At 44.1% G+C, this 22390-nt stretch overlaps 1 protein-coding gene across 1 annotated transcript in view; it reads right to left on the bottom strand.

Annotated features, from left to right (window-relative positions):
- The window catches only part of LOC131397475 (zinc finger protein 582), a 157692-nt gene that overhangs the window by 102601 nt on the left and 32701 nt on the right, over positions 1-22390 (bottom strand). The window lies entirely within an intron of this gene.

The following is a 22390-nucleotide window of genomic DNA, read 5'->3' as shown; positions in this document are numbered from 1 at the left end:
AATTCTCTAGTCCAAAGTCCCAGTAGTCATCACTGGAGGTGGCACAGGCTTTTGCCGTAAGCCCCAGTCCGTTCTCTGTGTAGGGCTACGACACACAGCATTTGTCCCTACCAGCACTCCTGCTTCTTTTCCACCCTGTGTGGGCTCAGGCAGTCTTACCAGGTCCCATTTAGCACATCCAATTAATGTTGCTTTAAGGGCAGATTTACATGGCTTCTGTTTTACGAAACTAGAAAGGGAAACGTCCCCCTCAGATACAATGTTCATCCCCATAATATTCTCAGGCAAAAGAGACACGGCCACTTCACATAAAGCTTGTTCACACATACCTATTATCCTACAAACTTTTACCTTAATTCCATCAACCCTTACATTCCTAACTGTAGCCTCCATTAAGACTTTATCAACAAGTTCTGGGTATTTTTGTGTGTGTGTGTGTGTGTGTGGTAGATTAACCCTGAGCTAACACCTGTTGCCAATCCTCCCCTTTTTTTTTTGCTGGGGAAGATTGGCCCTGGGCTAACATCCATGCTCATCTTCCTCTACTTTATATGGGACGCCGCCACAGCATGGCTTGATGAGCCGTGTGTAGGTCGGCGCCCAGGATCTGAACCTGCAAACCCCGGGCCACCGGAAGCAGAGTGCTCGAACTTAACCACTACACCACCGGGCCGGCCCCGACAAGTTCTGGTTTTTTAATACCAGGTATTAAATATAACACAGACATAGTAGCCATTCCCATAAAACATTCAGATAAAGGAGACACTAGTGCGTTCCAACTTTCATGGTCCTATCAACCGTTACATTTTAATGTTCTCTCAGTCTAATTTTAGCCCTCGTCAGGGCTTCACAAATGGGTCTTGGTAACTCCTCTTCTCCACCCCCTGACCATTTTACCCAGTCTTGTGCAAAAGGCTTGGGTCCCCAGGGAGGGTTCAGTGGCCCTTTTGTCATCTTTATCTTGATTATTCTGCTTAACCACTGCCCGAGCGACTGCTGGCCCCGTGACTCTCCACTCTCTTTTTTTCCTTGTTTCACTTCTATCAATATTCGCCTTATTCATGTTATTTCTTAATAACCTTTAAAAAATTTCCACCCAGCTAGGACCAGTCCCCTGACTCTCTCCTCTGCTTTTCCCCATTCTCTAGTTAACCTAATGGTTTTATTAGCATCTGTTGCAACCACGAAGGGAAGCTGAGACAGAGACAACAAATTTGAGAAGGACTCGTGAACTGTCCTTCAGCGTTAGAGCAGGTTACGTGGGGTGCCCACGTAAAGGGGGCCCCATTAACCACAGCATTCACCTTGACCTGGGTAATGGGCGTATTCAGCGGGTGAGCATCCTGAATATCATAAAGCCAGTCCCCCGTGGCCTGCATACGAAGCCTATCCACTGCTTCATCTGGGCGCTCCACTTGGCATGCACAGGGGAGATGGGCAGTCTCCCTTCTCTAGGTAAACAGACCCTTCAGTGGCTTTTATCCAGTCCACCAGGCTGGCTATTACCTCGAGAATAACCTCCTGTGTGTCTGAATCACGTATAGCCACAGTGAGCTGTGGGTCCTGTATCAACTCAAACACGCTCTTCCGCTCTGCAGCCTTCAAAACCAAAAACACAGCCCCCAAATTAGTTACTCTCACAGTCCATATTAGTAAAGGTTCCTCAGGAAATGGATCATATTGATCTACAAAATGAAACACCTCCTTCACACTATAGACTCTGGTTTCAGTAGTATCTTGTGTTAAAAGATAAACTGAGATGCATTAAAATTTTTTCAGTTTTATTGCGGTATAGTTGACAAAGTTGTCATTTCCCTCAGATATATACCTAGAACTGGAATTGCTGGATCATAACGTAGTTCTGTTTTTAATTTTTTGAGAAATCCCATACTGTTTTCCACAGTGGCTGCTCCAACTTACATTCCGACCAACGGTACACAGTTGGGATGCTCTATGTGGGGTACGTTAAAATTTTGAGGAGTTTATTTGGGCAAACATTAACTCAAATCAGGCAGCACCAATTTGATTGATACAATGAGGTTCCAAGAGACCACCAGAATGGGCTAAAATTAAAAGACTAAAAAACATTAACATTTCCCAATGTAGACTTCAGTCCAAAAAGCATTAAATGAAGCAAAGACAGACTATTATACTAAAGCTATTATTGAAAAACAATTACTAATACCCATTTACTACATAACAGCCACAACTTTTCTAAAGCAGATAATCGAGATGCAAGGAATTCTACACAGAAACAGTAAGAAACGGATCAGCGATTTAAAAACATCTCTCAGCCCAAGACAGGTCAACAGGACAAAAATGGGTAAAAATATGAAAGACCTACTAAAATATATATATTTAGCTTCAAAATCTGATGATAGTCAATATAATTTCCTTATCAGTGCATAGAGAACATTTATGATTATTGACTGTATGTTAGTGTACAAAGAAAACAGTGTTAAATTCCAAAAATACATAGAAATGACATAAATATCTTTGTCTCTACCTAATGCAATATCTAGAAATTGCCAGCAAAATTAAAGCACAAAAAAGGAACTTCCATCTCTAAACAAGAAACAAATCTTTAAAAACTACTTCTATATGGGTATATATCCATATGCATAGGGTGTATGTACCTCTGCATGTACACGGGGGTACTTCTAGCTCTGTCTGTGGAGATGGCTGAGAAGACACCCCAGCAGTGCTGAAACCTAGTGCCCAGTTCTTGGTGTCTCAGTTCATTCCCCACTAAAGACTATGACAGGCCGCTATAACCAAATATCATAGACTGGGTGGCTTATAACCAACAAACATTTATTTCTCACAATCTGGAGGCTGGAAGACCAAGGTGAAGGTGCTGGCAGGTTCACTTTCCGGTGAGAACTTTCTGGTTTGCAGACCGCCACCTTCTCATTGTGTCCTCACATGATGGAGAGAGAGCAAGCTCTGGTCTCTCTTCCTCTTCTTATAAGGACACTATTCCCATCATGGGGGCCCCACCCTCATGACCTCATCTAAACCTAATTAAAGCCCCAGAGGCCCCACCTCCAACTACCATCACATCAGGGGTTAGGGCTTCAACCTCTGAATTTTGGGGGGACACATTCAGTCCGTAACACATGCTGATAGATACGGCTTTCTGGAAGAGGAATGACCAGGGCCCTCACAGCCAGGGTTAAGGGATGAGCAAAGACTCCTTGAGATACAGAAGCAAATGCTCTTGCCCAAATGAGGGGAGTCAGTCCTACCTGCTTATTGAACAAGCTGCCCACTCAAATAAATGGTGCTTTGGTTGTGATCACTCTCCTGAGGGTGGGTGGGAGGAGGAAGGGATGTTATCATGACAGTGGAGGCGCAGACCCCATGGAAAGGCAGCGTGGCTGTGGCTGTCACGTCACAGGGTCCCCAAAGCGGAGGGAGATGTGTCCGCAATAAAGATATAGAGCTTTAGATGGACGGAAATTGTTATGCTTGTTGAGCCCGAGCTGGTGACTGCTTGAAACCATAAGTACATGCAAAGCCATGACTGGTGTGGATCCTATAAGGGAACTCTCCGAGGCCCCACCCCAGCTGCTGTAAGAAAAAAGTTGAGGGGCTGGCCTGGTGATGTAGTGGTTAAGGTGGCACGCTCTGCTTGTGCAGCCCAGGGTTCTTGGTTCTGATCCCAGCGGCAGACCTACGCACTGCTCATCAAGCCATGCCATGGCGGAGTCCCACACACAAAACAGAGGAAGATGGGCACGGATGTTAGCTCAGCAAAAATCTTCCTCAGCAAAAAGAGCAGGATTGGCAACAGATGTTAGCTCAGGGCTAATCTTCTTCACCAAAAAAAATAAAATAAAAAAAATAAAGTCAAGTGTGCTGAGGAATCTTGGGCAGAGAAGGGACTCAAACTTTTACAGCTCGGTTGGATTTGGGTGCCCAGGACACCCTCCTATGTAGTCCCGTGGTGGGAGGTAGTGCTGGGTGCTGAGAATGCAAAAAAAACAAAACAAAACAAAAAACCTTATCCTTGCCGCCACCATCCAGGCTCCCCTTGCCCTGCTCTTTTTCAAGCTCCCAGGCAGAGCACAACCTAATCTCCTGGCCGCTGCTGTAACCTCAACACGCCTGTGTTACTCCTCGGGTCTGTGTTTCTGTAGGGAAAAAAAGTGCCTGAATTCAACCGACAGGGTTTAAGCAACGTTCGCAATTGGGCTTGAAAGCTCAAGGGAGCTCGATTCAAGGTGTAATGAGAAAATAGCACCATCTAGCATAATGCCCCATTAACATGCTTTGCGATTTCCGTTGTATTTCGGTCTGATATTAGGTTACATATTTACTCGTTTATCTGTGTATTGCCTAACTCTCTTGCTAAAAATGTACGCTCCACGGGGACAGTTCCGTTTGTTTTACTTCTGTTGAGAAAACAGTTCCCGGCACACAGTGGTTACTCGATAAACAGATGTGCAAGGGACGCATCTTTAAAAAGTGACGAGGTCTGCGTCCTGCAAACGCCCACAGAAGATCAGAGGAGCTTGTCCCATTCCGAGATTGCCGCATGCAGAGGCGATCCCCGTGCCCTCCCGGGAGAGCTAATGAAAACAATATGAAATTCTAGGATGAAAAAAAAAAAAAAAATGAACGCTTTAGGTAAGAACGTGGCGGTTTGGGGTGGAGGGGGGATGGGGAGAAGAGCGCAGAGGCTGCTCCGCAGGGCCGCAGCGCCACCTGCCGGAAGCAGGCGCCAAGGACAACAGCGCTGCCTCCTGGACGCGGCGCTGCCGCCCCGGGGGCCTGGCGATTCCCTCCCCGACGCCCCCTCCCGCGCGCGTCAGCTTAGGCGGGATGATCAGCAAGCAACGGACCCCACAGGCTTTGCTGACCAAACGAAAACAGTATGTTCAAGGATGTAGCCGACGGGGTCCTGGCGTCACCTCAGTTTTACACGAAGGGGTGGCAGCTACCCTTCAGGGACATTTTATCCCTCTCTCGCCTCCTAAAGAGCCACTAGCTCAAGGGGGGCTTTTGATTCACGGAGGTTCCGCTGAAATGCCTGGGCCTGACTCACTGATGTTTCTGCCGATGGTGGCAGCTATCCAGACCGATGACAACTCTCAAAGACCCATGCAGAAGGGTCAGGCGGCAGAACAGGCTGAACGAAAAGCCACCAGCCTTGCCTTAGACCATACTCTACGGACCAGACCTTACAAAACACCAAGAATCTGGAGGAGCAATGGCCTACTTACCACCCAGATAAGAAAGAGCAACTAATTTTATTAGTAATTTTACGTACTTTAAAAATCACAGCAGTCGTCTAAGAGAGGGAGAAATAGGTCTTACTAATTGTCTCACATTTTAAGAGATAAGATATGCAAATCAATACAAAACTAAGCATATCACTGTTAAAATAATACTGGGATCTTAGGTAAGGCTTTTTTTCCCCTAAGGACCAGAAAATATATTTTATGTAAAACAATAATTCATATAAAATCTCTACTGAGATTGGGTACAGTGAAGATGTGGTCCTACTTAGCACTCCAGGAAGATGAAACATGCATGGGTTTAAAATACTGTCAATTTAGCCCCAGTCAACAAATATTCTCTGGGCACATGTTGGAGCCTAAGGGTTCAGAGGCCAATAAAATAGAGTCCCTGCCCATAAGGAGATTATAGTAAAGCTAGAAACACAGATAGGTAGGCATTTTTTATTAGGGTTCTCCAGAGAAACAGAACCAATAGGATATATATAGACGTAGACAGAAATTTATAAGGAATTGGCTCATGTGATTCTGGAGGCTTGCAAGTTCAAATGCAGGGTGGCCCCCAGTGGACTTGAGACTCAGGAGACCTAGGTTCCATTTCCAGTCTGAAGGCATTCTGCTGTAGACAAGGAAGAGCTGGTGTTGCAGATGAAGTCTGAAGGCCTTCTGCTGGAGAATTCTTTCTTGTTTGAGGGAGGCTTGTCTTTTTGTTCTCTTCAGGCCTTCAACTGATTGGACAAGGCCCACACACATTAGGGAGGGCAATCTGCTTTCCTCAAAGTTCACCAATTTAAATGTTAATCTCATCCAAAAACACCCTTACAGAAACACCTAGAATAATGTTTGTCCAAATATCTAGGCACCTCGTGGCCCAGTCAAGTTGACACATAAAATTAACCCTTACACATGTGGGGGACAAATCCATCAACTTTGATGTACTGAGTGCAGGGACAGCAGAAAAGAATTCATTGAGGGAACACCATACTCAAAGGAACAGAGTCACATATTATGGCATTACTAGAGTTTTAAAAAGTGAGAAGGCAGGCCAGCCCGGTGGCATAGTGGTTAAGTTCGCACACTCCACTTCGGTGGCCCAGGGCCCGTGAGTTTGGATCCCAGGCGTGGACCTACACGCTGCTCATCAAGCCATGCTGTGGTGGCGTTCTATATAAACGGTAGAGGAGGATTGGTGCAGATGTGAGCTCAGGGCCAATCTTCCTCAAAAAAAAAAAAAAGTGAGAAGGGAAGGGGTGGGAGATGCTCCTGGAATGACAGGGATCAAATTGAGGGAACCTTGTGCGCCACGTTCAGGGGCTTGAATTCTCTTCTGTAGTTGATAGGGAGCCACCAAAGGCTTCTGAGTCAGGCACAGACACGGTGACTGTTGCATCTTCTTGGTGGCAGGATGGGGAAGAGAGAAGAGGCAGGTGAGTGAGCCAGAGAGCCAGCTCATCCCCGGCACCCGAAGCCCCCTCTCTCTAGGGAAGACTGGCATGATTCCTCCACATTCAACTCCACCACACAGCTTCAAGTTCACGGTCCAAAACCAATCTCTGATCTACATCTGCAAGCAAGAAAATAGAAGGTGATGCTGTTCCTGAAGGAACGTTCACAACCAGGCTGTCTGCTGTGAGGTGCCCTCTCCTTGCTCACCTGGCTCTCCCAGAATGTGGGAACATTTGCTCCTTTCCCTTCAACAGCTAGATCTGCAGGTTTTCCCTCAAGGAAGGTGATGCTGTTTGGCTTTCTGAGACAGCCAGCTGCGGGAGGTGTGATTTTTTCTTCTTTTTTGCTTGTTTTTTTTTAAATTGTGGTAAAATATACCTAACATAAAACTTACCATTTTATCCATTTTCAGGTGTACAACTCAGTGGCATTAAGTACATACACACTGACATAGACATACAGCATGACCAAGTGGGGTTTACCCAAGGAATGCAAGGTTGTTTTAACATTTGAAAATCCAGCAATATAATTCACTACATTAAAACAAACCTCAAAACCATATGACCATTTCAATAGACGCAGAAAAGCTTTTGACAAAATGCAACATCAAATCCTGATAAAAACTCTGAGCAAACTAGAAAAAAAGGGAATTTCCTCAACCTGATAAAAACCAGTTTCCAAACCTGCTAACATGATACATAGTGGTAGAAGGCTGGGTGCCTTTTCCCTGAAATCAGGAGCAGAGCAAGGCTATCTGCTCTCACTTCTTCTGCTTAATGCGGTACCAGAGGTTCCAACCGGCGCAATAAGGCTGGGAAATAAATAAGACACCCAGACGGGAAAGGAAAAAGTGAAGTTGTCTTTAATTGAAGACAACATCATCGCCTTAGGTAGAACAACCTATGAAATGTACCCAAAAAACCCCAAAACTAGAATAATTGAGTTTAGCGTGCTGGCAGGAGACAAGATGGATATTACAAACCTCTGTTGTATTTCTATACACTAGCAATGAGCAATCAGAAATTGAACTTTTAAAGACCAATAGTATAAAAAATATGAAATATTTAGGGAATAATCTGATATAGGTTATGCAAAATCTGTTAACCAAAAACTACAGAACACTGTTGAGAAGGCCTGGTAACGTCTGTTTTGCACTCTTGGGAGCTGTGATGTACCATGTGAGAAGTCCAGCTACTCTGTCCAGACCACGAAGAGTCCAGCTGAGAGGGAGAGGCTCTGGGGCTGCATAGAAGAGAAGCGAAGAGGCAGCTGACACCGGAAAGAGAGGCCCCAGAATTAGAGTCCCTGCCACCCCAGCTTTGTGTCAGACACGGGAATGAAGAGGCCATCCTGGATGCTCAGTCCTAGCGGGAACCACGGAGATCAGGCTAGACCCTTCCTCCCACGTACAATCTGAATGCTTCACACACAGAATCATGAGAAATCAAAAATTCCAAAATGTTCCTTGCTCTGGCGCCTACGGTTGGGGTAGATTATTAAGCAGCGATAAATAGGCCAGACAATGTGATTGTGAAAACTGCAGCAGAAGTGGTGATATTCCACCTCATCGGCCTTCACCGGGTGAAAGCTTAGCAAACCCCCGCACTCAAAACGCTTTCTTCTGTTGTGCCAATTCGATGAACATCAAGGTGCCCACGGCGGCAGAAATACACATTTGCGCATTTTTCCAAACGTTAAATTTTTAAGTCACCTTTTATAAAATTTTTAAAAATCTGGTTTAAATGACTATATATACATGTATTACCAGTTTTGCAAATCACGTGTCCATACACACAGCAATGTGGAAGAGAGGTGTGGGGGTGAAAATGTATCTAAGTTTTACATCAAAATACAAAAAGTAGCTTTCAGTTATGAGATTCCAGAGGAGCTTTGTTTTCTTCTGTTACGTACTCGTACTGTCAAAGTTCTCAACGGTAACCATATAGCACTTTTTAAATATAAGCATTGAAACTGGGACATGAAGCTCTCTTCTCTTTTTTCTTTTTTTGGTGAGGAAGATAAGCCCTGAGCTAACATTCACGCCTCCTCTTTTTGCTGAGGAAGACCGGCCCTGAGCTAACATCTATTACCAATCCCTCTCCTTTTTTCCCCCCCTTTTTCTCCCCAAAGCCCCAGTAGATAGTTGTACGTCATAGTTGCACATCCTTCTAGTTGCTGTATGTGGGACGCGGCCTCAGCATGGCTGGACAAGTGGTGCATTGATGCGCGCCAGGGATCCGAACCCGGGCCGCCAGCAGCGGAGCACGCACACTTAACCACTAAGCCACACAGCTGGGCCCTCTCTTCTCTTCTCTTCTCTTTTCTAGGGCAAAAACAGTGAAGGTTTCTCATCTCCTACACTTGATCATGAGACTTCATCTCAGATATTTAAGAAATCTTCACTATGAATGAAGGCACTACTTTTTACACATTTTTTATTTTAATATACATACAAAAGGGTATCAAGAGTATGGCTTGATGAATTTTCACAAGGCAATCTACCCAGGTACACAGCACTCTGGATAACAAGAACATTACCAGCACCTTTCACATCTCCCTGGGGCCCCTTCCAGACACTATCACCTCCCCAAGTGTAACTGCTATCCCACTGGTTCTCAAGTGGAGGGATTTTGTCCCCCCCCGCCCAGGGGACATCTGGCAATGTCTGGAGACATTTTTGGTTGTCACGACCTGGGGGAAAAGGGCCTCCTAGCACTTATTAAGAGGCCAGGGATTCTGCAAAACATCCTACAATGCACAGGACAGCCCCTGACCCCCCCAAGCCAATAAAATATTATCTGGCCCCAAATGACAATAGTGCCAAGGTTGAGAAACTTCAATCTAGAGCATTCTTGTTTTGTGTCCACAAAAAGTTATATCCGAGAATGTTGATAGGAGTTTTATTCATAATTCAAACATCCAGAAACACTCCAAATGTCTTATTCAACAGGAGAATGGTTTGCCCTGATGGCCTCGTGGCTAAAGTTCAGTGCACTCCGTTTTTTGGCAGCGCAGGTTCTGTTCCCGGGCGTGGAACCACACCACTCGTCTGTCAGCTGCCATGCTGTGGTGGCAGCTCACATAGAAGAACTAGAAGGACCTACAATTAGAATATACAACCATGTACTGTGGCTTTGGGGAGGAAAAAGAAAGAGAGGAAGATTGGCAACAGATGTTAGCTCAGGGCGAATCTGTCCCAGAAAAACGACAACAAAAAACATTATATTGAGGGAAGGAAGCCAGATATACCAAAGCAAGCAAACAAACCAGGCTGCTTGATTCCATGTAGAAGAAGGAAAAAAAAAAAAAAAGAGGCAAAAGAAATCTATTGTGATGAAAACAACAAAGCGGTGTCCTCTGAGGGTGGCGGTATGGAGGAGTAATGAAATTTACCCTTGGTTTGGGTCTTGGTTACATAGGTGTAATCAATTGCCAACAGGCATGTACCCTATGTAGTGACGTTACCTCACCCAAGGAGAGGTACTGAGGTCAGAGGTCTCCTTCCAAAAACAGTTCCTCCCCAAGAAAGTGCTTTTTAAAGAATCTAGTGTTGCTTCAGGCCAAGGCCCACAGAAATTCTACTGGCTCATCCACTCCAGCACTACAATCTGTTGAACACTTGCAAGTCCTGTCATGACGGTGTGCAAATGGATTTCTGTCATCATCTCATTTAATATCATATGTAGTATGTGGTACAGGTCTACACCAGTCACTCCAGAAATTGTAATAACCTCTTCTGATTTAATCCATGTCAATATATTTTGCTAAACTGAAGGTTCGATCTACTCAGTTTGGATAAGCACCTCCAAATCCATGCTACAAACATTTCCTTGATTAGGATGAGAATCTTAGTGAATGCTTTTAATGATAATCTTGAGTGTCATTCATACCTTCCTTTATTATCCTCCCACAATTCAAACTCTGGGCAGCATTTCAATCAGGTTCTGGTTACCAGCCAGGCAAGCAGTGGGGATGGACGAGGAGAGGCGGGGCGTCCTCAGATAAGGACCAGTTAGACAATGGGGTTGCAAGATCTCTAGATCCCCTGAATCCTGACAGATGCACCTATTCCAATAACAGTGATCTCAGTCCTTTTCATCAAATGCTCTCAACATCATACAAGCTACCAAGCATAGGTATAAACTGAATTATCAGTCTAACTAGGAAAACCATGGGACCCTTATCTGAATTTTTATAGTAATCACAGCCATAAGGCTTACAGCAATACGAGATTCTTTCAACAGAATTGCATGAAGACCCTGAGTTCAAGTCAATGAGTTAAGGCCTTCCATTCATTCATTTATTTGTTTACTTGATAAGTATCTATTAATGACCAACACCACCTAAGGCACATTTCTAAAGACTGGAGAAAATCCTTGACCTGTGGAGATCACATTCTGGCACTGGGAAGATACACAATAAACAATAAATAGGTAGTATAATCAATGAGTAAAATAAGGGTTATGGAGAAAAATAAAACAGGGAAGGGGCAGAGCACACTGCTGGACAGAATCAAATGTCATCAATAATTTCTGGGGGAGCAAAACTCCCCAGTATCCTGACTTTCACAAGCACGTGAATTTGCAGGTCTTTCCTCTTTGACTTGAATGTACTTTCTCAAGGTGTCTTGGAAAACTCCTACTCATTTTCCAAAGCCCAGCCCATGTAACATTTCTCTGAGAAACACTCTGGATTTCAGAACCATTCAGTGCTGAATTCATTCCATTCTTGAACTACAGACACTGCTCCTTTTCTTGTACCACTTTGCACACTGTACTCTGGAGGTGCACATGCAGTCTGAACTCTGTAACACCTAATTCTGTCCTTTGCCCAGAATCTAAATTAGATGACCACTTGTTATTTGGATGAGTCTTGTCATTAAGGAAAAGTAAGGCAGTGTCATGAAGCTGGGGGTGTATGTGGTCACTTGTTTATCTTAATGGACCTGAAGCAACACCTGGGAAAGATCTGAGGAACAGGAAAGTTAGCACCAAACCACAAAATCCAAGTGTTGGGTCTGTTACGAGAGGTTCGGGGATTCGATCGGAGACGTAAAAGACACTTTCCACTCCAAACAAATGGACCGAAGGTATATTTTATTATATAGAGGATAGTAAAGGCGACAGTCTGCAAACAGATCTAAATAGGTCAAATATTAAGAGGGAAAAAACATCAGCCCGACTGGAAAGGGAAAACACCCACATCGGCTGAAGAGAAATGACACAAATCAACCGGAAAGAGAAACACCAGGTTGACCGAAAAGAGAACACATCAAATCAATTACTTCATATCAAATCAATTACTTCACATCAAATCAGTTACTCACAACATCCTCGCCCCACTGCCGGGAGAGCCCTGTCAATCGACGCGGCTGGGCAAGGATCACACGTCCTGGGCAAGGTGTCCCTTCCACAGGTGGAACTCTCACTGGGTCTCAGTTTCCAGCAGTTTTTATACCATCAGTAATTTTCAGAGTAAGCAATTACAGAGTTTGCAGAGCAAGCATTTAGTGTTCCCATGCACAAAATGGTTATCAGTGGCGTACGTGCACTGAGCCCCCTGGCTAACGTCCCAGCCCAGTAGTTGTGTACGTGCATTGTTCTCTTTGGTTATCGTCCCAGCCCGGCACAGATGGCCAGTCCATCCCGTGCTACGACGCTCCAAGAGCCTTGAAATGTTACAACTTGCAACTCTCTCCGTGGGAGAAAGGCCAGTTCCCGGGAAAAGGCCAGTTCCCACCACACAGAAAGCAGCTTTGTATTTCTTTTTGTGCTGGTGGCTGTAGGTCAATGGAGCGGCCAAACATGGCTGTACTCATGTCAAGACAGGGTCTCACCCAGGCCTCACTTACCCTCATCTGAGGCCAGATGGGTTTTTACTCTCCCTAGGAACTTCCCACGGTGGAAATCTTGCTATGGATTAACATAGCACATATGGCAGCACGAGGCCCTGGAAAAATTCTTGGTGAAAGCATGCACAGTCCAGAAGTCCACTGCTAGCTCTCTACCCTGCAGATATTCTTGTAAATGCGCCCAGAAGACATGGAGAACATTCTCCGTAGATTTTTTGAAATGGTATAAACTTAGAAACGACCAACCGAAATGTTCATGAACAAAGGAATGGAGACAACTGCTGGTACATTTGTACAGTGCAGTTAAGCTGTGGTAAAGAGGAACCTCATTTAATGTATACGTGAATCTGAAGATCAATTTAAGATGCAAGTCACAGAAGAATGCAGTGTGATTCCCTTTATTTAAAGTTCAAAACCAGGACAAAGTAGACATATCTCTTAGGATTACATCCATAGGTGATAAAACAATAAAAAGCCAGAGAATTGTAATGTAACTTTGTGAACTAGTTACCTGAGGTACTGAGAGTAAGAAACCAATGGCATTTCGAGGACACTCTGTGGATTCTAAGGTACTGGTAATATTCTCCATCTTAGCTTGGTTGGTGAGTTCATGAGCATAGTCATGCTCTGCATAATGACATCTCGGTCAACGATGGACCATATGTACAACAGTGGTCCCATAAAATTAGTACCATAGAGCCTATGTGTGTACTAGGCTATACCATCCAGGTTTGTGTAAGTAAACTCTATGATGTTCACACAATGACAAAATCACCTAACCATGAATTTCTCAGAACGTATCCCTGTCGTTAAGTGACAGATGACTGAAATTATTCTTCCTCTCTAAACTGGCGCATGTATTTTACAAATGCTTTTATATGTGCATTTAACAGAAATTCAAAGAAAAAATCCTATGTGCTCAGTTCTACCCCAACATCTATCTATGATATCCCTTATATCTATCCCTGGTGATGCTCCTTTGTGTCAATCTCTACCATCTCTCTATTCTTGTGCATAGGCAATAAACACAGTGAGGAGATCCTTAAGATACAGCAACTGTAGGGAGCGTGGAAGAAAATTCAGGTAAGGACATCATGGTCAGGTAATTCAAAGCTACATTTGGGACCCTATCTGGGCACCATTTTTAGGATGCAAAGCATTTACTAGCAGCTACTTGTTGTTTCACGTTGGGCAACATCAAAGTCCGTCCCATTTGAAGGGAGTTCTCTACTGCATCTCAACTCGGTAGGACACAGTGTCTCTCCCGTTAGGACAAAAGCAAAAGCCAAGAGATGATCTTTGCCTAGTCTTTGGCAGTCAGGACACAAGCACTGTAATCCTGGCTCTGGGACAGTAAACGTGAGGTCACATTCACCAAGGGCCAGCAAAATTTCATTTGTAAAACACTACTGCTCATTCGTGGTGGTGGCAGTGTAGGACCTGTAAAGGAGCAGGCCAGAGCTTTCCAGATCATAGGGTCATGGTTTCACTTCCCGCTTTTCAACCTGATTTACTTTGGTTCCTCTCCATTTTCAAAGGTGGTTCATTTCTATCCCATCCATTCAATGAGCTCTTGAGACACTGTCAATAAATTGCTTTTCTAAGAGGGTCAGAGTCAATTTACGCTACTTGTTACCCAGATCTTGACTGTTAAACAATGAGAATATTAACATTTTCAAGTCTTGTTGGCTTTGGTGAATATCCTCCAATATGAATTTGCCAGTGTTGAGTGAGGTGGGACCTGCATCTGAAGGCCGTCCCACATGCGAGGCAATCCAAGGGCTTTTCACCAGTGTGAATTCTCTTATGTTGACAAAGTGATGACCAAGTATTAAAGGCCTTCCCACATGCATGGTATCCAAAGGGTTTCATGCCACTGTGTGTCCTATCGTGCATCACAAGCGAAGAGTGGTTACTGAAGATTTTCCCACAAATGTGACATTCGTAGGGCCTTTCTCCTGTGTGACTCCTCCTGTGAATAACGAAATGGGACTGGCCCTAAAAAGTTTTTAAAAAGAGGATGTCATGAGGGGGCCAGCTGAGGTGGCATCTCCCATACGGCAACTAGAAGGATGTGCAGCTGTGACATACAACTATCTACTGGGGCTTTGGGGAGAAAAAGGGAAAAAAAAAGGAGGAGGATTGGCAACAGATGTTAGCTCAGGGCCGGTCTTCCTCAGCAAAAAGAGGAGGATTGGCATGGATGTTAGCTCAGGGATAATCTTCCTCACAAAAAAAAAAAAAAAAGAGGATGTCATGAAATGCAAAGACTGAGGAAATGTCAGTCAGATTAAAGGAGACTAAAGAGGGCCGGCCCCGTGGCTCAGCAGTTAAGTGCGTGCACTCTGCTGCTGGTGGCCCGGGTTTGGATCCCGGGTGTGCACAGACACACCGCTTCTCCGGCCATGCTGAGGCCGTGTCCCACATACAGCAACTAGAGGGATGTGAAGCTATGACATACAACTATCTACTGGGGCTTTGGGGGGAAAAAATAAATAAATAAAATCTTTAAAAATAAAAAAAAAAGGAGACTAAAGAAACATGACATTTACATGTATATGACAATCTTCTTTTGTTATAAAAGACATCACGGGGATAACCAACCTAGGATTATATAATAGAATTGTATTGATGTGAATTAACTGATTTTTTGATAACTTCACTACAGTTATATAAGAGAATGTCCTTGTTTGTAAGAAATTCACATTGAAATACTTAGGTTAGGTAAAGAGGCATCATGTCAGCAACTTACTCTCAAATGGTTCCAAACAATAATATGTATATACAGAGAGAAATATATGGACAAAGCAAATGTAGTGAAAGGTTAACATTTGGGGAACTAGGATAAGAGAATAACAGAGTTCTTTGTACTTTTCTTGCACCATTTTTTTAAGTTTGAAGATATGTCATAAAGTAAAATAATAATAAACCATGTAACCCACTAACTCACTCACTGGAAGGTTATTTAATTTTGTGACTGCCATTTGTTAAAAGAACTTTAGTCAGAATTTGCTACTCTATTATTTCTACCTGGTTCTATTCCTAGAGTTCACAGAAAAAAACTGCAACTTAAATTCCTTTTCTCCAGAGACCCACTTTCACATCTCTCTCCAATGATCTCTTCTCCAGACAAACATACACAGATTTTCCTACCACTTCTCATGAGACATAGTTTCCAGACCCTCCACCATCCTGGGCTCCCACCTCAGTATATGCTCCAGTGTATCGAAACACTTCATAAAATGCTGCTCCCAGAATCACGGTGAATCCTGTGATGGTCTAGTCATTACAGGACACAGGAGGACCATGACCTTCCAACTAGACTCCATGAGTTAATGGAAAAGGCAGAACCTCTAGAGTCGTCTAGGTGTGGTAGGAACCCCACCTCCAACACCACTCCCATCCGTCACTCTGCTTACACTGCAAGGAAGTGACTTCAGCGACTTCACTGGGACAGCGTCACTTTCATCTCTTCTCTCTTTTGACCATTTCAATTCTTTCCTACTTCTTGTCTTCACATCTTTTGTTCTTTGCTTCTGTTTTTAAAAGAGGTGGGAATATAAAAGTAACAAAAGTATGAACGAAAAAGTGACCCAATCAGGTATAAAAGTTCCTCATAGCAACTTTCCTTACAGAAATGAGGTACACACAGTATTTCCAACTAATAAACAAGCTATCAATTTGATTTGCTAAACAAACTTTTCTGAAGGTATAATGAATGCTCGAGAGGAAGAGCACCGGACACTTCAGGCATGAATGGAAACAGGCCTGCTTACCCAGAGTCCACCCAGTAAAGAGGGAAAGTGGATGACGATATGAACTGCTGGAGAGTTTCCAGGCTGGAAAAAAATCCTCAGGTAGGGAGGGCAAGGAATATATTGAGGAGAGAATCTGCAAGGTACTGGCACTTTTGTCAAGGTCACTCGTCCTTTGCAGGACTTTTTTTGTCGCCGTTTTGTTTTGAGGTAACATTGGTTTATAACATTATATAATTTCAGTTGTACATCATTATATTTTGATTTCTGTGTGGACTACATCATGTTCACCACCCAAAGACTAATTATCGTCCGTCACTGGGCACATGTGCCCTTTTCCTCCTTTCACCCCTCCCCTTTGCAGAACTTTTCGAACCAAGCATAAGGTAGATCTTACCACAAGAACCCACGGTATCGGCAACGAAAGAATTTGAAAACTAAGTAAAATAGTTTTTAGCTATTGTAGGCAAGTAATAAATCAGAATGTCTATTGAAATTAAATTTGCTTCATTAAAAAAATTGGATACTACTATGTATATACACTTAAGATTTGTACATATTTCAATGAAGCATTTTTTAAAAGTTCTGTTCCCGGGGGTAGAACAGACACAGCCACACACAGCTCCGCACACACTGACAGAGGGGTTTTGGTATAGCCAGCCCACAGCAGTCAGACACAAGAACCAGAATCAGCATAATTGGGTCTTGACTTGACATCGAATTCACGACAGATCTCGAGGACAGAAACTGAACTGGCAGTGAGATCTAGTGGGCTGAAAGTACAATTCCACGTGTCACGTTCTGTGGTTGCTCAAGAGCAGGGCTGGAATTTTCCAGGCCTAAGTCAACCCCACATTTAATAACAGTAACAGCAGCAGTATGTTAACTACAGTAAGCCTTCTGCACGTCACCTTTTCAACTGCACAACGACTGTGAAGCAGAGATTTAATTTTCCTCATCTGACAGATTGAAGGGCCAGAGTTGATTCTGAAACCTGGGTCTGGCTGAAACAAAAATCACTGCACTTTCAACCAGGCCCCTGCTTATTTGCACCCTGTGCCAGGCACCATCTCAAGCATTTAATCGTCACAATACTATTAGCTTTTCAAGAAATACTGTCCCACTTTACACATGAGCAAACTGAAGCTCTGAAAGAGTAAATGATTAGCAAAAAGTCACACAGCCTCTCTAGATCTCAAAGGAGTCGTCAACAGAACACCCAGAGACGCATCAAGGGTCACACAGGAAATCCCACAACCACACGGGGAACCACACAACGCACAGCACAAGCCACCAGACACACCTAAGGGCTGACACCCCGGCTCCACACATCTCCAGGAACCGGCCTGCCCGCGATGAAGGTCACACATTCCCCGACCCCGGCATTATCCGAAGGGCCCTCCCCGCCAGCGGCCCCCGGAAATCCAGTACCTGGTGATCCGAGAGGCCCCGCCCCTCCAGGAGGTGGCGGGGACCTACTCTATGCGCCTGCTCAGCCTCCCCTCATCCGGCTCCCGGGTACACGAAGCCACGCCCCCAAGGATGACCATACGCATGCGCACTCCATCATTGGCGGACACCTTCCCTCTCTCGCACACACCAGCGACCCAATGCGCTGAGGCCCCGCCTCCATGGACTCCAGTACGCATGCGCGATCTATTCCTGAGCCCTACCCCGTCATCCCAGGCCGGAGACACAGGTGCAGGAGGCTATGCCCTTTCGGATAAAGGTGACCCCCCTCATTAACAAACCTAGAAACTCCCAGTCTTACTCCCGCCCCTCGCTACCGAAGTCCCGGCCCCTAGCTGGCCAGGATCCCGTGGGATTCTGGACTCAGGGACAACAGCGATAGGACTGCGTATGCGCACATGGAGGCTTCGACGACTCCCAGAAGCCACGGCGGCGCGTGGGTGGTGCTGGGTGCTGAGGTCGGCACTTCCGGTCGGCGGGGTTTTGGGAGACCTTGGTGGGTTTTGTGGCTGCTTCTCCTTCCTTGGGCCGTGTTCTCTTGACGCCACGCGGGGCGAGGACAGGTGTGAGGTGTGGGTCGCGCCGGGGTGGGGTGGCCGCGGCTCGGATCCGCTCCGGGGAGGGATGGGCGGTGAGGTCGGTGCCGGTCGGACCTGGCGTCGAGGCCTGTGAGCTGGGAGTTGTTCCGTGTGGGTGGGGGTAGCAGGGTGCGTGCGTGGTCAGTGTGATGGGGTGTGTGTGCGCGCGCGCAGCGAGTATTAATAAAACCACTGTCGTTAACTTTGTTAATGATTCTATCCCAGCATTGAACAAAGTCCCCGTTACGTTATTTGGGAACCAACGCCACACACTAAACAATGTTGCATCTTGACAGTGAAATTTTTCTTGGAGTTTATTCAAGGACATGGTTGAAAATGGGTGGCAGTGGGTTCGACATTCTGGTTTTTTAAAGTTTGCCTACTTCTCCTTAGCTCCGCATTCCCAGGACTCTGTTCTTCCTCTGGAGAGGGACCCAGCCAAGTGGGCATTAGGCGTGTCACAGGTAGGTCTTTGTTTTATCTTTGTTTCCTGCGACATCATGTTTCTTCAGTCCTGGAAACATCTAGGCTGTACTCAGGAAACTTGCTTGGGCAATAGAGACTGACAAGGGGACAAGGTCCGATGCCTTTCATTCCAGCAAAAGATGGGACACCCTCTTTCTCAGTGTCCCTCTCCTCTACTTTAAATGTTCATTTTTTATGCAGTGTGTTACTCTAAGTCTCCACTGTGACCTTCTTTTAAGCCCTTTTTGGGGTCAAAGATATGTCTCCTGGAGGGAAAGATAAGAGCCTTCATCTGGAGACTGTCATCTTCTTGAAGTAGAGGTGAATTCTCAGTCCTCTGTGACCTTCTTCACAGCCTTGGGACTGAGAGGGAGTAAGACAGAAAATGCAGTTGGTTGGTTCAGTCGCGGTAGTGGTACAGTCTGCCTCTGGAATGTTTAGGGAATAGGAATGTGATTGATGCCTTGAGCATAGAAGTCCAGTTTATCAGGGTGGGGAGATTTAAGTAGGCACCAGTAAAAAATGAAGTGTAGGATCCCGGATTAAATTTGAGGTTGGATAGCTTAAGCTGCCCTGAGTCAGGAATCATCTGTGGAATTCAGGGAAATACTTGATCTGCTCTCTGTAAATGAGGAGCAAGACAGTATGCCATAAAGAAGATTGGTGAGCTGGCTGTATTTCCTGGAGTAGGGCTACCTGCAGGGTGGTTGCATGGGCCTTGAAATTCTATGCAGGTACAAGCAGATTTGATTCTTTCTAAGCCCTCTAAATATAGAAAGTAAGGCATTTTACTGTGGAAAACAGATTTTTTCTTCTCCAACAGGAAACTCCTATTTTCTTTATTTTAGGAAAAGAGGCAGTGTTTTCTCTACATGTGCTATTTGTTATGATAACTCAGATTATTTTTGAAGTTGCTAAATTATATTTCAAGAGAAAGCTATAAAAATATTTTAACAATCTTATATATGCCCACCATGCAGAAAAATTTTTTTTTACCATTTTATTCTAGTTTCTTTCTGTATTTTGGTAATATGAAATATCTATGCCTAAGGCTTTTTTAACCACTACTTCTTGTCACATTGTCACATGTCACTTGTCACATGCTTCCCTTACTCTGTTGATATTTTTGTATGTTATCATTGTAATTAAGATATAATTTACAAATAATAAAACACAGATATTAACTAGGTAGTTTGGCTATTGATTACAGCCCTGTAACCGCCACTAAAATCGAGATAGATTTCCATCACTTGTGAAAGTCCCTTCATGCCCTTTTCCCTGCCCTTACTCTGAGAGGAAACCACTTTCTTGTTTTTGTTTTTTTTTTTTGTGAGATCAGCCCTATGCTAACATCTGCCAATCTTCCTCTTTTTTTGCTGAGGAAGACTGACTCTGGGCTAACATTTGTGCCCATCTTCCTCCACTTTATATGGGAGGCCACCACAGCACGACTTGCCAAGCAGTGCGTCGGTGCGTGCCAGGATCCGAACCTGTGAACCCCAGGCCGCCGCAGCGGAGCGCGCGCACTTAACTGCTTGCGCCACCGGGCCTGCCCCTATCTTGTTTTTATGACAATAATTTGTTTTGCCTTTTTTTTCTTTTGACTTCATATAAATGGGATCAAGTAGTATGTATGTTTGTATGTGTCTGGCTTCATTCATTCAACGTATGTTTTTTGAGAATCATTGGTGATGTCTATTAGTAGTTTATTCTTTACTGAGTAGTATTCCATGGTGTTAATATACTGCAGTCTGTCTATCATTTTCCTGTTAATAGACATTTGGATTGTTTCTGGATGTTTGGCTATTATGAATAAAACTTCTATGAATATTCTTGTACGTGTCTTTTTGTGATACTTTAGAAGATGTAGTTATAGAAGAAATACTGGGATCTGAAGAGCATCAACAAAAGTCATTCATTAAAATAATCTATAGTGACAGAACTCAGGATTTCCTAACGAGAGGTGATAGTGTCTGGAAGGGGTACTGAGGAAACCTGGAGGTGCTGGTAATGGTCTTTCTTGATCAGGCTTCTCCTTACATGGGTGGATTGCTTTGTGAAAATTCATCATGCACATTTAATGTTTTGTGCCTCTTTTGGTGTGCATTTATGTTGCGACAAAAATTTATAAAAAGAGCAGTCATTCATACTGAAGATTTCTTTTTGTTGTTGTTGAGGAAGATTCGCCCTGAGCTAACACCTGTTGCCAGTCTTCCTCTATTTTGTATGTGGGTTGCCGCCACAGCATGGCTGCTGACAAGTGGTGTAGGTCAGCACCTGGGAACTGAACCTGGGCCACCGCAGTGGAGCATGCCAAGCTTAACCACTAGGTCATGGGGTGGCCTCCATACTGAATGAAGATTTCTTGGGCCAGCCCCATGGCTTAGTGGTTAAGTCCGCGCACTCTGCTGCTGGCGGCCCGGGTTCGGATCCCGGGTGCTCACCGATGCACCATTTCTCCGGCCATGCTGAGGCCGTGTCCCACATACAGCAACTAGAAGGATGTGCGACTATGATGTACAACTATCTACTGGGGCTTTGGGGGAAAATAATAAATAAAAAAACTTACTGAAAAAAAAAAAAAGATTCTTAAATCCCACATTCAAGTGAGAAAAGAGAAACTTTTTTTCCCTACTGGGAAGATTAGAGCTTCCATATCACATTTTAAATTGTCATTTCTTAAAAAGTGCTCTATGGTTATTGTTGAGGTTTGACTGTACAAGTACATAACAGGAGAAAATAAATGTCATCTGTAATTATATAACTCAGAACCACTTTCATATTTTGTTGTAAAACTAGATGCATTTTTATCTCCACAGTTCTCTTTCACTTTGTCTCTTTGCCTGTATGTGTAATTTGTGAACTGCTGTTCTTCATATAGATACATAAATAGATTTTTTATGACAAAGCATTATTAAAAATAATTTAATGGTTGTGAACTGTATATTTACTAAAAATCATTGAATTATACCCTTAAAATGAATTTTATGGTATGTAAATTATAATTCAATAAAGCTATTAAATAATTTAAAATTTGGTAGAAGGTGAAAGTGTTATGTATTTCTGCTACCATGGGGGTACCTTGATGTTCTTTAAGTTGACACAACAGAAGAAAGCAGTTTATATGTTGGAGCTAAACTTTGTCACTGTGGTGCAGAGATCATTCCATGTTCAATACAATAAAGTTTCAATGGCTTTTGACCTTATGCACTCTTGGTACAAACAGATGCTGCAGGGGCTGGCCCCATGGCATTGTGGTTAAGTTTGATGCATTCGGCTTTGGCGGCCCAGGTTCGTGGGTTCGGATCCTGGTTGCAGACCTACATGGCTTGTTGGCCATGCTGTGGCGGCGACCCACATATAAAGTAGAGAAATATTGGCACAGATGTTAGCTCAGGGCTAATCTTCCTCAGCAAAAACAAAAATAAAAAAAAAAAACCAGATGGTGCAGACAAGGTGTTAGCTGGAAGGGACAGCATAAGGCAATTACAGGTGGTTGAAATCATTGTGATTCATAATTGTGTTAGGGTTCAGTGAAGTCTCGGATGTTGGAAGGGATAACTAGCCATGAACCAGGCATCC

The sequence above is a fragment of the Diceros bicornis genome, chromosome 34 (assembly GCF_020826845.1).
Source record: "Diceros bicornis minor isolate mBicDic1 chromosome 34, mDicBic1.mat.cur, whole genome shotgun sequence".
Classification (NCBI taxonomy): domain Eukaryota; kingdom Metazoa; phylum Chordata; class Mammalia; order Perissodactyla; family Rhinocerotidae; genus Diceros; species Diceros bicornis.
Note: the sequence above shows the minus strand (reverse complement) of the source record. Positions and strands in the feature narration are given on the sequence as shown.